Consider the following 12,173-nt stretch of genomic DNA (forward strand, 5'->3'; position numbering starts at 1 on the left):
TAAACCTTTTGGGCAGGTGGTGCATGCCAGAGTGATTTTTTCAGCCATTGCTCGTTTCTGGCGTCTTGAACGCCTTTCCTGAACACAAGGCCAGTCACAGCCAGGCCCTCTATTGCTAATGTGATGTAAAAGATGGCCCATGAGATTAACCGATGTTTGTCGCACTGAAGAGACCAGCTTCGTATTTCTGCTTGCAGTGGCTCTCTGAAGTGTTGTGTGTGATGGCTGATGAGGACTGGTTCCAGGCTCATGCGTCTCCATCAGAGACAGCCTGCTGTCCACCCAGAAAAGAAAGCAAGAACAGCTGGTGACTCTGAATTACTACAAAAGATTTATAAGGAGAGATGGTATCTCTTAAGTAACTGGGTCCCAGACCATTTAGGGCATTACAGATTTCAATCGGTGCCTTAAAATGTATTTCTAGGCAAATAGAGCCAGGAGTGTTTTGTGCTATTAGGCCAGTTCAGCAAATCACTTAAGCTTCACTTAACACATGCTAAGGCCCCTGCACCCAAGGCAAACTATGGATATGATAAACTCTTTGTCCATAAAATGTCCCCCTCTAGATAATGTAGCACTGCTTTATTGCTAAGGGCAATTTTGCATCTGTCTCTGTCAAAAGCAAAAAAGCTGGTAGTCCAGCCTCTGTGCTGTACCTGTGTTGTTTGTATGATTGGTTTGCTAAGTGCATAAATCTTAAGTGATAGAATTTTGTAATATACGGGATAGCAATTGGCAAGAGTGTTGTACATTTATTTTCGCAAGTGAGGGAGTGACCCATAACTCACATCCATCAGGATGTATGAAAGCACAGCTCACTGTAGTATAGCAAGCGATGGAATCGTTCATACCCAGGATGTTATTCTCTTCAACCTTTCCCCTTTTGTGGACGCGTTCAGGATCTATATGTCTATTTCTGCGTGCTCTGGGTGCTGGCATAGATGTATGATGGCATCACAAAAATTGGAAGGGGAAGAAATGAGATGGGAATGGAAAGGGGAGTGGGTAAACGTTGCCTGAGCTAATAGAAATTTAAGTGGTCAGGCTTGTCAAGGAGAAGGAAAACTGTGCAGAGCTGGGGGGTGACTGAGATTAGAGCTGACTGTTGGAGAAATGGGAGCTGAGATAATACCTTTCAGTTCAAAAAATGCGGGTGATGGCACAGGGTGAGCATAGGCGAACTAGAAATTAAAACAGTAAATAAAATGGAAATGTGCTTGATGTAGGGACTAACAAAGTATTTCATCCTTTTAATTCTGCTCCAGTTCCTCTGTCATTATTCCCAAATTTAATGCTGTGCTTTTCAACACTACCTCCGTGCTATAGTAATTTCTGTGGCAAATCTTCTTAATAAAATGGCAGTAGCAGCTGAGGAGAGACATGAGTTTGGATTCTCTGTTGGTGCTTGGTGCCTAGCTGCTTTCACCAGGTTTGAAGACCTCCTAGGTATTCTGCAGAAAGTCTGTCGTTCCTCTTGATTGTGTGAATAGTAAAATTAGTTTTAATTATTTGTACACTGAGCTGCTGAGCTACCTAGAGAGATGGTGATTAGGCACCTCTTTGCTAGAAGCTGTGCACAGCAAGATGTACCCTGTCCCAGATTTCTGAAGAGGCAGGAGAGGCAGAGGAGGAGATGGGATTGTTCCCTGTGTGGAATGATTTCACTGAATTGCCAAGGGATGTACAGGAATCTTGTGTCAGAAACAAGAAGCGAGTCTGGATCTCCTGAAACCCAATTTAGCAGCCTGACTGTAAGATGTGCTTCCTTCATACTCGCATCCAGTTCAGTCTCTGTCCAGTTGTAGCAGGGCCATCACTCCCTGGGTTATATTACTTTGCCCTTTTTTAATGGAGAGATGGTTTGGGAGATCCCCTAGGGGTGGAGGAGGAGACCACAAGGATAGGGAGCTCCAATGGGAAAGAAAAAGTCTCTGTGTAGAGAAGTTGGGAACTGCTGGCTTGCTTTTAAGAATGTAATTACTTTGTAACTTTGAAAGAGTTTAGGCGTAGGTTGCCCTTGCTTGTGGCCCCTGTTGCAGCGAATGATCCCGCAGTGCTCGAACACAAGGTTTCCCATGCGGGCCTGGGGTAGGAGGAGGTAGCGCCCGGGCAGTTCTCACCTTGATGCTGAGGCAGCCACTTTTCCTTGAGACCCACTTCACTTGCGGTGAGCGTAACCGCTTTGTCATCCGCACCGTACTTCCCTTTGTCATTGCCCTGCCGGATTCGCATCCTTGAACCTGGAGCACAAAAAACTCCCTCTGGTTTTTGAACTGATGGTTTGTTTGTTTTTCCTCTTTGGTCGATGCTGGGATCAGTGATGTCAGCTTGTTCTATTTGCTTTGACAGGAAAATGTTTTCAGAGTTCATTAGGATGGCATCAATTCTAACATTTGGCGCGCAAACATTTGATGACCTTCATGTGCGGGAAGAAATATGTAGGCAAAACTTACATTAGTGTGAAAAAACACTTCCATTTAGCACTGTTTGGATTCCTGAACTGCAGCTTCAACCTGAAGCTTTGAAAAGTCCCTGATAGTGGTCTGCCAGGAGGCTCTAGACATGGAGCTACACTTAAGATAATTAAAAGGTTACTGTTGGATGCAGCTCTGTGTTTAACTGTAAAGAAGATGCTACCATCAGCCAGGTTCTTCTTGAACACGGGCAGTGTGGCTCCCTGGCCTGGCCAAGCCGAGCCAGTAGTCTGTCCAGTGTAGATGAAATGGTAATTGCATCCTGTGCCTCTAAATGCAAAATGGTAATTGCATCCTGTGCCTCTAAATGCAAAATATTGCTAATACTTGGCTGGTAGTTCCCGTCAGTGAGATGGCTTCATCTGGCCACTTTGGACTCCTTTCAGCAATTGCAGGGCACCTGAAAGAAGCCGGGTTGGCTGCAGCTCCAGGTGTATCCGCCGACAAGGAGTGGCAGGCCTTGTTCTCCCCTCATCAGTGCTTCTGCCTGAGAGCGAAGGAGTCGCTGTCTCTGGCAGCTGGAGGGACAGTGAATCTTCATGACTTCCCATGGCCTTTGACACTGAGGGGCCGAGCATTAGCAAGAGCTTCTGCAGAGAAGAAACCTGTTCTGTAGTAGCTGGACTGAGCCCTTAAAATTAATTTCGCACTGACCACAGCACGAGTTGTTGACAGCCTTTGGTTACTACTAGCCTGTAGGATTGAAAAGGACAAGCTAAAAATGAGTGTCCAGCTATTTGCCACTAGTTGTTCTTGAGCCTTCCCGTTCCCTTCCCTGTAACGCTGTGCAAGCACTGCCAAAGCAGCTTGTTTTCCCTCGTGCCTGTCTCCAGCCCTGTCCTCCGACCTACCTTCCTTCCCTTTTACTTACTTTTTTTTAGGATTCACCATGTTTTTGTGTTTTTCTCTCATATCCTGTAATCAGGTGAGAGGTGTCTCTATGGACAGAGGGGATTTGTACTCAGCCTTTGTCTGATGTCTGCTGCTTCCTAGCGCTGCTGCCCACTGTAAGAAAAGCCAAATGCTGTCTGTATGTTGTCGTGCTCCCTTAAATTACGGAGGGTGAACGCTTAGGGCTGCTCCCACTCTTGCTCTTTCTTCCTACGCTTCTAAATAATACATTTTCAGAAGCAATTACTGAGATATGGAGTCAGGACTGTTTTTTGAGGTGTGCCACTTAGGGGCCTCCACATAAAAACGGGAGGCAGGAGGAGGAGGATGGCAGAGGCTTAATGCCATGCCTTGCTTAAGAGAATGTCCTTCAAGTGAACAGAATTCTGCACCTTGTAAAAGTATGACTTTAATTTTGCCTTTCAAATATGAACTAAGCAAGGCTGTCAACACATACTGTGTTCTTCCTTGTCAAACCGTTTCACTTAGTCTGTCAGCTGTAAACAGCTTAAGAGGCATGTCATTCCAGCATTATTATAGCACTTTTAGATTTGTTTTTAGATTGGGTTTGTATCTGTTCCTGCAAAAGGTGTAGATACAGAGATGACATGGGTTATTTATTGTGTTACTGCAAAATGCTACTTGCTATTTTGTGGTAAGCACAGAGTAACTCCATTTCAAATAATGGGCTCTGTGGAGTAATAATCCTGTAGTACCAGAGTAATACTATTGCCATACTTCGTCAAATCAGTTTTGTCAGTAGAGCAGTGTACTTCGCTGTGTGTGTATAGGGTCTCACAGTCGTGAAGTTTCATTTCCCAAGAGATCAGGAAAGCAAAATTAAGATGTATAAAGAAAGAACTCTGATCAGCAGACTCTCTGCTTCTGTTTTTTCAAAAAGTTGCTTTACATATTCAAATAAACAATGTTTAAGCTGTCAATGACAGCTTAACTACTTCATCCCAGAACATTTTGACAAGTGATTTTCAACGTTTTGGTTTTTCAGGATCTTGACAATCCCCCCAAAACATGAATTGATTTCATATGTCACATGTTTAATTTATTTGAGATGCATGTATTATGGTGCAGAAGCAATAAGGAGGGAGTTAAAGGACAGGGTGATACGCTCCATATTTATGATCACCAGCTTCCTCACCATGTCATTACAAGAGAAAAATGTTCTGAGATATGGAGTATGCAAAACAGTCAAACTTTTGCTGCCAACCCGTCTGGATTGTGATTTATGCAAACCGTTGGTGCGATTTCTCTCTGACTGCACTGAAATCAATAGAACCGAACCCATTTTCACAGCGGGGAGTCCTAGTTGCCTCCCGTTCCCTTTGCTGCTGCCGCGTGTGTTGTCTCCGTGTCCTGGCTGAGGTGTGTGTGTAGGGCGGCGCAGAGGGGCTCCCCGCGTCGCCTGGCTCTGAGCAGCAGTGAAACAGAGAGGCGGAGATGATCTCAACAGAAATGGGAATGCTGCCTCTGGATGGTCCGCCAAATTGTCATGAGGAATAACGTGAATGTGTAAAATAATCTTTGTTTTAACCCCAGAGACTGAACTTTTTAAGCAAGATTTGTTTTAACTCTATTTTGGGACTTTTCTTAGACCTTCTCCAGTTTTGAATTCTCTTCTGCTGCTGCATTAAGCAGGAGAAAAGTTGGGCGGGGTTATACCATCCTGGGCCCTCCACCAGCAAGGTGGAAAATACAGGGAGGGAATTTGCTTTTGTAAAGCTCCTAGGCTAAATTAGAGTTTGAGAAATGTGAATAATCTCGCTCAAAACAGTACATCTTTCAGCATCAGACCTCAAAACCTTCTGTGTATTAGCCAATGTCTGCTGTTGTTAGGGTTTGGTATGCTAGCATTTTAGAATAATTGAAATATCCTAGTTTATCCTCTTCAAAACTCCAGGAATTGCTGCCCCTTCTCTACACCAGAAAGTTGGGTATTTTTTTGTGTATTTTTAGTTATTTCCATCAGTACTAAGGAGCCCCTGCCCTTACTAATTTTTAAACTAGGAGAAGCTATTTAGCATTTTTAACTTATTATTTATTTCAAGTTATAACATGTCAATGTAAATTATTGTTTTAAAATATTGATGCATGTGCACCAAGAAAAGCCCATACATTCTGAATAAAATTGGAAACTTCAACATTTTCCGAAACTTTCCCTGAACTGATTTTTCCCCAAATGGACAATATTTAGATTTTTCGCAAAAAAGTCTCTTACAGGCATGATTTAACTGTGGGTTTATGCTTTTTAAGTATCAAAATTTCCCATGAAGTGAAAAATCCCCCAAATCTAATTTCAGTTAATCAAACTGTTAACAATGGAGATTGTAGATGGCTTTTTAGACCTCCTAGGGCCAAGATACTGAGGCTGTTGCAGAGAGACGTTCAGATATTTGAAGATACAGCTCAGATAAATCACCTTCCCTGGACACCGCGTGGGCAGGGCAGAGCAGAGGTACGGTTTGCTTTCTCTACAGTGAGGAGCTGCCGCTCTCTTTTGGTACTTGGCAGGTAGTATTTTCCTGGTAATTTGGGAATTTTCGCAGGTGCTTAGTACCTGCCGGAATTACCTCAGAACGGCCTGCTTGGGCAGGCTGCGGTGAGCTCGGCAGCCGGCCGCTTCCACAGCCTGGAAAGGCAAGCGCAGGGTAAGGAGGGCAGCTGGGACAACAGTTTCGATGGTATCACGGTTTGAGGAGAGGGCAAAGGGAGAAGAAATCAGTAAGTGGCCTCAGCTCACTCTTTAGGACATGGTCTTTTCTGTCAGCTATTGGGGGCTGATGTTTTAGTTAACACAGAGAGGCGGGGAGTTGCTGAGGAGCACGGTGAAGCTACGTGCACGGCGTAGCCCATTGGATGGGTGAGGGACCGGTGCAGTGCCTGTTCGTGTGTAACGACTGCCCCCGTCGGACAAATGTTCCCTGGATCCTAGCGTGAAACCGCCGGAGGAGCCTGCCCGGTGCATCCCTAGCACTGCAGCACAGCAGGGCTGGCGGCCGTGCCAGCCCTGTGATGCCTGCCAGGCACATGGGTGCCCGGCTCATGGGTGCCGTGGGTTATTTGCTGGTGAGCCAAGAGCAGGCACCTTTGGTTTGGTTTTCCCCTAATGGAAAGGAGGAAACGGGTGGAGATGTGACAGCTCACGACAGTGACAGGGAGGTAGAATTGCTTGCGTCAGGAAAAAAATAGCCACTTTCACAAGAATGAGTGGTTAGAAAAACAAAAAATAAGCATTTCAATATATTACAAACAAAATTATCTGCCAAAAGGGCAAGATAATTATCTTAATGTGATTTTTGACCAAGATAAATATATCTTATTTTATAAACTGGGTAACAATTTGAATCTTATGCAAAACCTAGAAATAAATCTAAAAAATATGATAATGTAATAAAATTGAAATTATTAGCAGTCCAAGTGCCATACTTGAGGCAGTAAAACCTTTTAAGTTCCAATGGAAAATAAGCTAGTAAAACTGGAGTAAGTTACTCTACTTTAATCACTTGATAAATAGCTACAATGTTTGGAAGAATTGATAGTGTCATTATAGCAACATCCCTTTTTATAAACAGCTTGGTGCTGATTTGATTCTAATTGCTGCCAGAGGAACAGTATCAAAGTAGTGTTGCTCCGGCAGAGTAACCTGCGGGGTGAGCGGGAGGGGGATTAGCTGCCTGAAATGAAGCAGTGGCATGTTTTTCTGAGGCCTGGATTCTGATTCCTGGAGTGCTGGAGGAGGCCCAGTAAATTCAGGCGTGGAAGAAACTACAGGAAAAATGCTTAAGGAAGAGAAACCATAAAGCAGGTTTAATAGGCGCCTCCATGTGCATGAAATAGTGGAAAACCAGTGAGAGAAATGGCGAGGTTTTGGGTTGAACGCTTGCTTGCTTTCTTAGCCAAAATGGCTCTCCCAGTGGGCCGGTGCGGCCCTGTTGCTGAAACACAGCTCCAGCCTTCCTGCTTTCAACCTGTGGTCTGCCACTCGCCCGATGGCCTGGTGGGAGCCCCTTTACATAAATGGCTTTCCGTTATGGATGCCTTCATTTTTCGCAAGCCCAGCATCAGATGCCAATGGCGTAATTTTTAAGGCCTTCTTAATTATTAAATATGGCTTCCTCCTATACTTGTGGGCACTCTGTCCAAATTTTGGTGCCCATGAATGCACCTAAAAATGAAGACTGATTTCACAAATTTGATCCTTAGCAAGTCTGCGGTTCAGGTCTTCCTCTGCAAATCCTGGATTTGCCCTGTCTCAGCCTGCAGAGCTCCGGAGAGGCACCAGCCTCTCGTGCTGAGTGCTATAACGCTCCAGCGAAATGAATTTGCATTTGTCCGGGAAAAAAGTCTCTAGAATACATGCTTCGAGGCCGGCTCTTCTTCCATAAGCTAATAAGAAATGGTTTTATTTTGTGAAAGGTAGCAAGAAAAGCAGGGTGCCGTGAGGAGTACATTTAATACTTTTGTCATGTTAGCAACAAACACAAGAATCAGCAGAAATGCAAGAGGGTGAGGTATTTAGCTTTTTACACAAATCATTTGATAAGGTTCTCCCGTAAAGACTGTGGGCTAAGGTGATGAGTGAAATATGTAAAATAGCTTGTTGAAGAAAAAATTGGTTCAAGTGGGACTGAATGGCTCAAGAGATTAGTGATGGGATAATAGCTTTTCTCCATTTAACTGATAGACCAGTTCGAATCAATTCCAGGTCTCTAGAGACTGAAAGGTGTTACTATCCAATGGCTCCTTCATAGTTATTTGAAATGATTTTTCAGTCTCAATCCCATCCTTAGTTGCAAGGAGATAATCCCCAACCCAAGCGGCACGGAATTACTTGGTACTAATTGTTGTCTCCTTCCCCTAAAGCTACACAACGTTCAAGGCTGGGCATGGGAAGGGCAGTTGTTTTATTTGGTGTTATATTGCTGGTCAGAAATGTTTGTTTTCCGTGGAGTGCAGAGGTTGCACAAAGGGAGCATGAGCATGATACAGGGGGAAATTTTTATTGACAGAATGTGATGGTTTGTTCTTTTAATGGAGATTTCTTGGCGAACAGGGCTACCTTTAGACAGCTGTAGCTACCCCTCTTGTGCACAGGGCTGCACCCGTCCTGCAGTGCACAGGCCTGCCTGCTGCCTGGAGCCTCTGTCAGGACTTTCCCCTACGTAATGTAAATCATGAAGCAGGGCTGCAACTTAGGAAACAGCTATTGGTCATAAATAACAACTGGAAAATTCAAATTGGCGGCTTGCCCTCCACGATTATTTTGAAGCATCTATTTAATGTGTGAAGCTGGAGCAGTGAAGTGATGCTAGAGATGTGCCAACTTACGGCAGGTCAGAATCTTGCCTGTCAATTTGATTTTGAAAGATTATAGCAAGTAAAATAGCAAACACTGATTATTCTGCCAAATTTAAAGATTAAGCAAACAATAAGAGGCAATGTCACCAAGCTGAGAAGGATTTGGATCTTTTAGTTGGCAATAACAACAAATCTAGAGCTAGTGAACCACAGCAGAGTTCATATTATTCAGTGTACCAAAGAAGAAAGAGACCTGTGGTTATTAAAGAAAAATCCCAGCAGCTCTGTGTGTAGGGCTGCTTGGAAAAAAGCAAACAGGATATTATGACATTGTAAAGGTGTCAGAGAATTGAAATCACATGTCTGTAGTCAAATTTTCCGTAGGACTAATGCAGTATGGATTCAGCTGCAGTGGCCTTGCAGGAAAAATTGTATTTTTGCCTTAGCCCAGACAGCTCCAGAGTTAAGAACACCCGTCAGGAGGGAAGGCTAAAAGGGTTAAGGAAATAAGATGCAATAGAGGTGACCTATGAGAACTTTCATTATTATATGGAGCCTTGATGAGAGAAATGAGAGGAATTGCTCTCCATCATGAAAGGCTGAAATGTCGAGGGAGCAATCACAAATTAATCTATTAAGAATAAGTAGGAGGTTGAACAGCGTGACTCAAAAGGATGGAAATATATGGAATAAATGGCAATGTAAAGTCACAATGATTTCTAAACACATCCTAAAAGACATCCACCTACGATTTTTCAGTGAAGCAGGGAGATACATATATATATATATGTATATATAAAATTTTTATGTACGATAAAAAGTTTCGGCAGACAAAATGGGTCACTTTCTATTCAGCTACTCTCAATATTCCTAATGACCTGGCCTGGATCTGAAGTTCTGTTCTGATTTGTGTGGATTTAACCAGAACAGTGTGCCAGGACACCAACGAAATGCCTCACAAGCAGTTTTCTGTGTGGTGATTTTTTGCTGTGACATTTTTAACTTGAATTTAGTGTTTGTAAAAGGTGCTATTTGACAGCACTGGGTAACTGAAAGCCTCTTATTATTGACAGATCATGCACACTCCAGACTGGGGAAATTTCTCTTTGTCAGCCCGGTGAGGGACACCCGCACAGCCTGAAGGGACCAACTTCCAGGAGGAAAATGGTAAGTTCATGTCAGTCAGTCCAATCTTATGTTAAATGTCGCTGAGTGATTATTTTTAAAGATCTCACCTCCAAAGGATTTAAAGAGAGGCATGAAAAGTTGCCCAGCTGACAGGGCTGCGTAGCTTATTTCTTCTACCTCTCGGTAGCAGATGCAGCTTTCCAGGGTGTTAATGCTTTGCTCACCAGTGGCTGGAGTGCTACTCAACACAGATTGCCAAGCACCTTTTGGTAAAGCCGATCCTGTAGGATGTAGCTACCCATCGCTGTAGTACTTGGGAAGCCAAGGCGTGTTGTTTGCTGAGTGCCAGCCCCTGATGCCGATCTCTAGGCCTCAGTGTTAATCGTTTCACAGAGCTCGCATAGTTTCAGACTTCTACCCTTGCCAGCTTATTATAACCTAGAAAGATGAGACGTGACTATGCTGAGATACAACCCCCAGTGATGGCACTTTATAATACTGTATAACTGGAGGATTGCTATTGTAGGCAGAGAAAAAGGCAATAAAGCAGCATTGATATCCTGCCTGCCCTCTTATAGGAGTTATTGAATCAAACCTACCCGAACTGCCAGACAAACAATTTGCAGCTGCAGTCTGACGCCTGACAATGACACAGAATCAAAAAGAAATAGTTGGAGTGCATGGGCTTGTGAACTCCACTGTGACCCACCACAGCAGGCTCCCTAGGATTGGTCTCCTCGTTCTCGTCCTTTCCCCGCACGATTCTTTCTCTTTACCTTCCTTTTCCTCTCACTCCTGTTTTCTCTCCCAGCTCTAGTCATTTTCAGTTCCTCACACCTTTCCCCCTCTTTTTTTCTTCTCTCTCTCCTTGCATCACCACTTTAGTCTGTCACCCTCCAGTATACCTCTTTCCTATTGTTCATTTTTTTTTCTTTGTGCATTTTATTGCCTTTTTCTCTTTCACATTTTTTCTATTGCCTTAATTCTTTCTTCTTATCTTTGGTTGATTTCACTTTTCCCCATCTGTTTCCTGTGCCCTCCCATATTCTCCCTTCCCTGCTGCACTCCTTTTCTATTTAATTTCCTTCTCCATTTTGCCACCTTTTTTTCTCCTTTTTCTGCCAGTTCTTCTATCTTCATTTTTCTTGAGCCATCTTTAGCCTGTAGTTGAGCTCCATGTTGCTCTCCCTCCTCAGATGTCAGCATTTAAATCTCTCCTGTGCACTAGGATTTCCAAAGTGCCAATCCAGCTCAGCTCGGGAGAACCGATATGGTTTGGCTCTAATGTCTATGAAGAGAGATACTGCAGAAGCCAGCATAACAGTAGCACTCTCAAATGTTGTGTGGCTCTTACCAAATTAATGGGATCTGGATTGGACCCGCAAGCACCATCTTTCACACGCAGGTCTTATCAGACTTCAGACTTCTATTTCAATAGAAATCTCAACACCCTGAGTTTCTTACAGTATACAGTTTTGTCTTGGCTCAGGGCTTTTTTTAATTATTATAAAGCACATACAAATGTTTGTAGGGTTTAATGGAAAGGTGCCATAGTGTGAAATATTTTCAGGCTGAGTTACAGAAAAAAATCACTTTCTAGTTCTTGCATACCCATAACAATTATCTACTCTTTTGGCAAAAATTTTTCCATTCCCTTCTTCTCTTGTAACCAGTGTCTGATCACTGCACTTCTGAACTTCAGCTGTGCGGTCTTCTCTAGGCTGGCAGGAAGATGGACCAGCAGAAAAGTCTTCATTTTTTGGGAGCATCATAAGGGGCAGGATTGGGGTGGTTGTTGTTTTAAGTTCCCTGGTTTACTTAGTTTTTTCGTTCCCTTTCTCCGCCTACTTCAGCTTTTGAGCATTTTGATTTGTTTTTCTTTACATTTTCTCATTTCCTTTTAAAAAGTGATTGCAATTACTTGGCTGTTATATGTTCTGTGGGAGCAGCAACACAAGGCTAAGGCTCCCTCTCGTTGGGAGGCTCCTAACCAGGCCAGCTGCTGGCAGTCCCATTCCTGGAGAGCTCTGGATCTGAATAAGCTGCCTGAGAAAGGAAGCACAGTGCTCATGGCCTTACAGCTAACCACTGGCAGACCTGGCAGCCAAGCTGAGCCCAGATCTTATTCACAGGATGCTGTCTCACCTCATGTAAAATTATGTATATTATGAGAGAGAAAAAAACCTCTTCCTTCCTCTCCCATTTTGTCTGCTTCCTTCTGTCGCTCTGGCTGCTGCTCCTGGGGAGTTCAATGCTGGTGAAAATGGAAAGAAAAGCAGTTCTTCTGTAAGCCAACCCTTTCTGCTCTGATTGGATTTTTCTCCCTTTGTCTGCTTCTTTATTTGATTTAAAACCTTAAACCCCTTG

At 43.6% G+C, this 12,173-nt stretch overlaps 1 long non-coding RNA gene across 1 annotated transcript in view; it reads left to right on the top strand.

The window, feature by feature from the left end:
- LOC112985718 (uncharacterized) overlaps positions 1 to 12,173 on the top strand; it is a 176,130-nt gene that overhangs the window by 75,804 nt on the left and 88,153 nt on the right. Inside the window, exon 2 of the long non-coding RNA XR_003259807.2 lies at positions 9,752 to 9,845. This is a non-coding gene — a long non-coding RNA (uncharacterized LOC112985718). The remainder of the gene's footprint in view (positions 1 to 9,751; positions 9,846 to 12,173) is intronic.

Source organism: Dromaius novaehollandiae, chromosome 5, assembly GCF_036370855.1.
Source record: "Dromaius novaehollandiae isolate bDroNov1 chromosome 5, bDroNov1.hap1, whole genome shotgun sequence".
NCBI lineage: Eukaryota > Metazoa > Chordata > Aves > Casuariiformes > Dromaiidae > Dromaius > Dromaius novaehollandiae.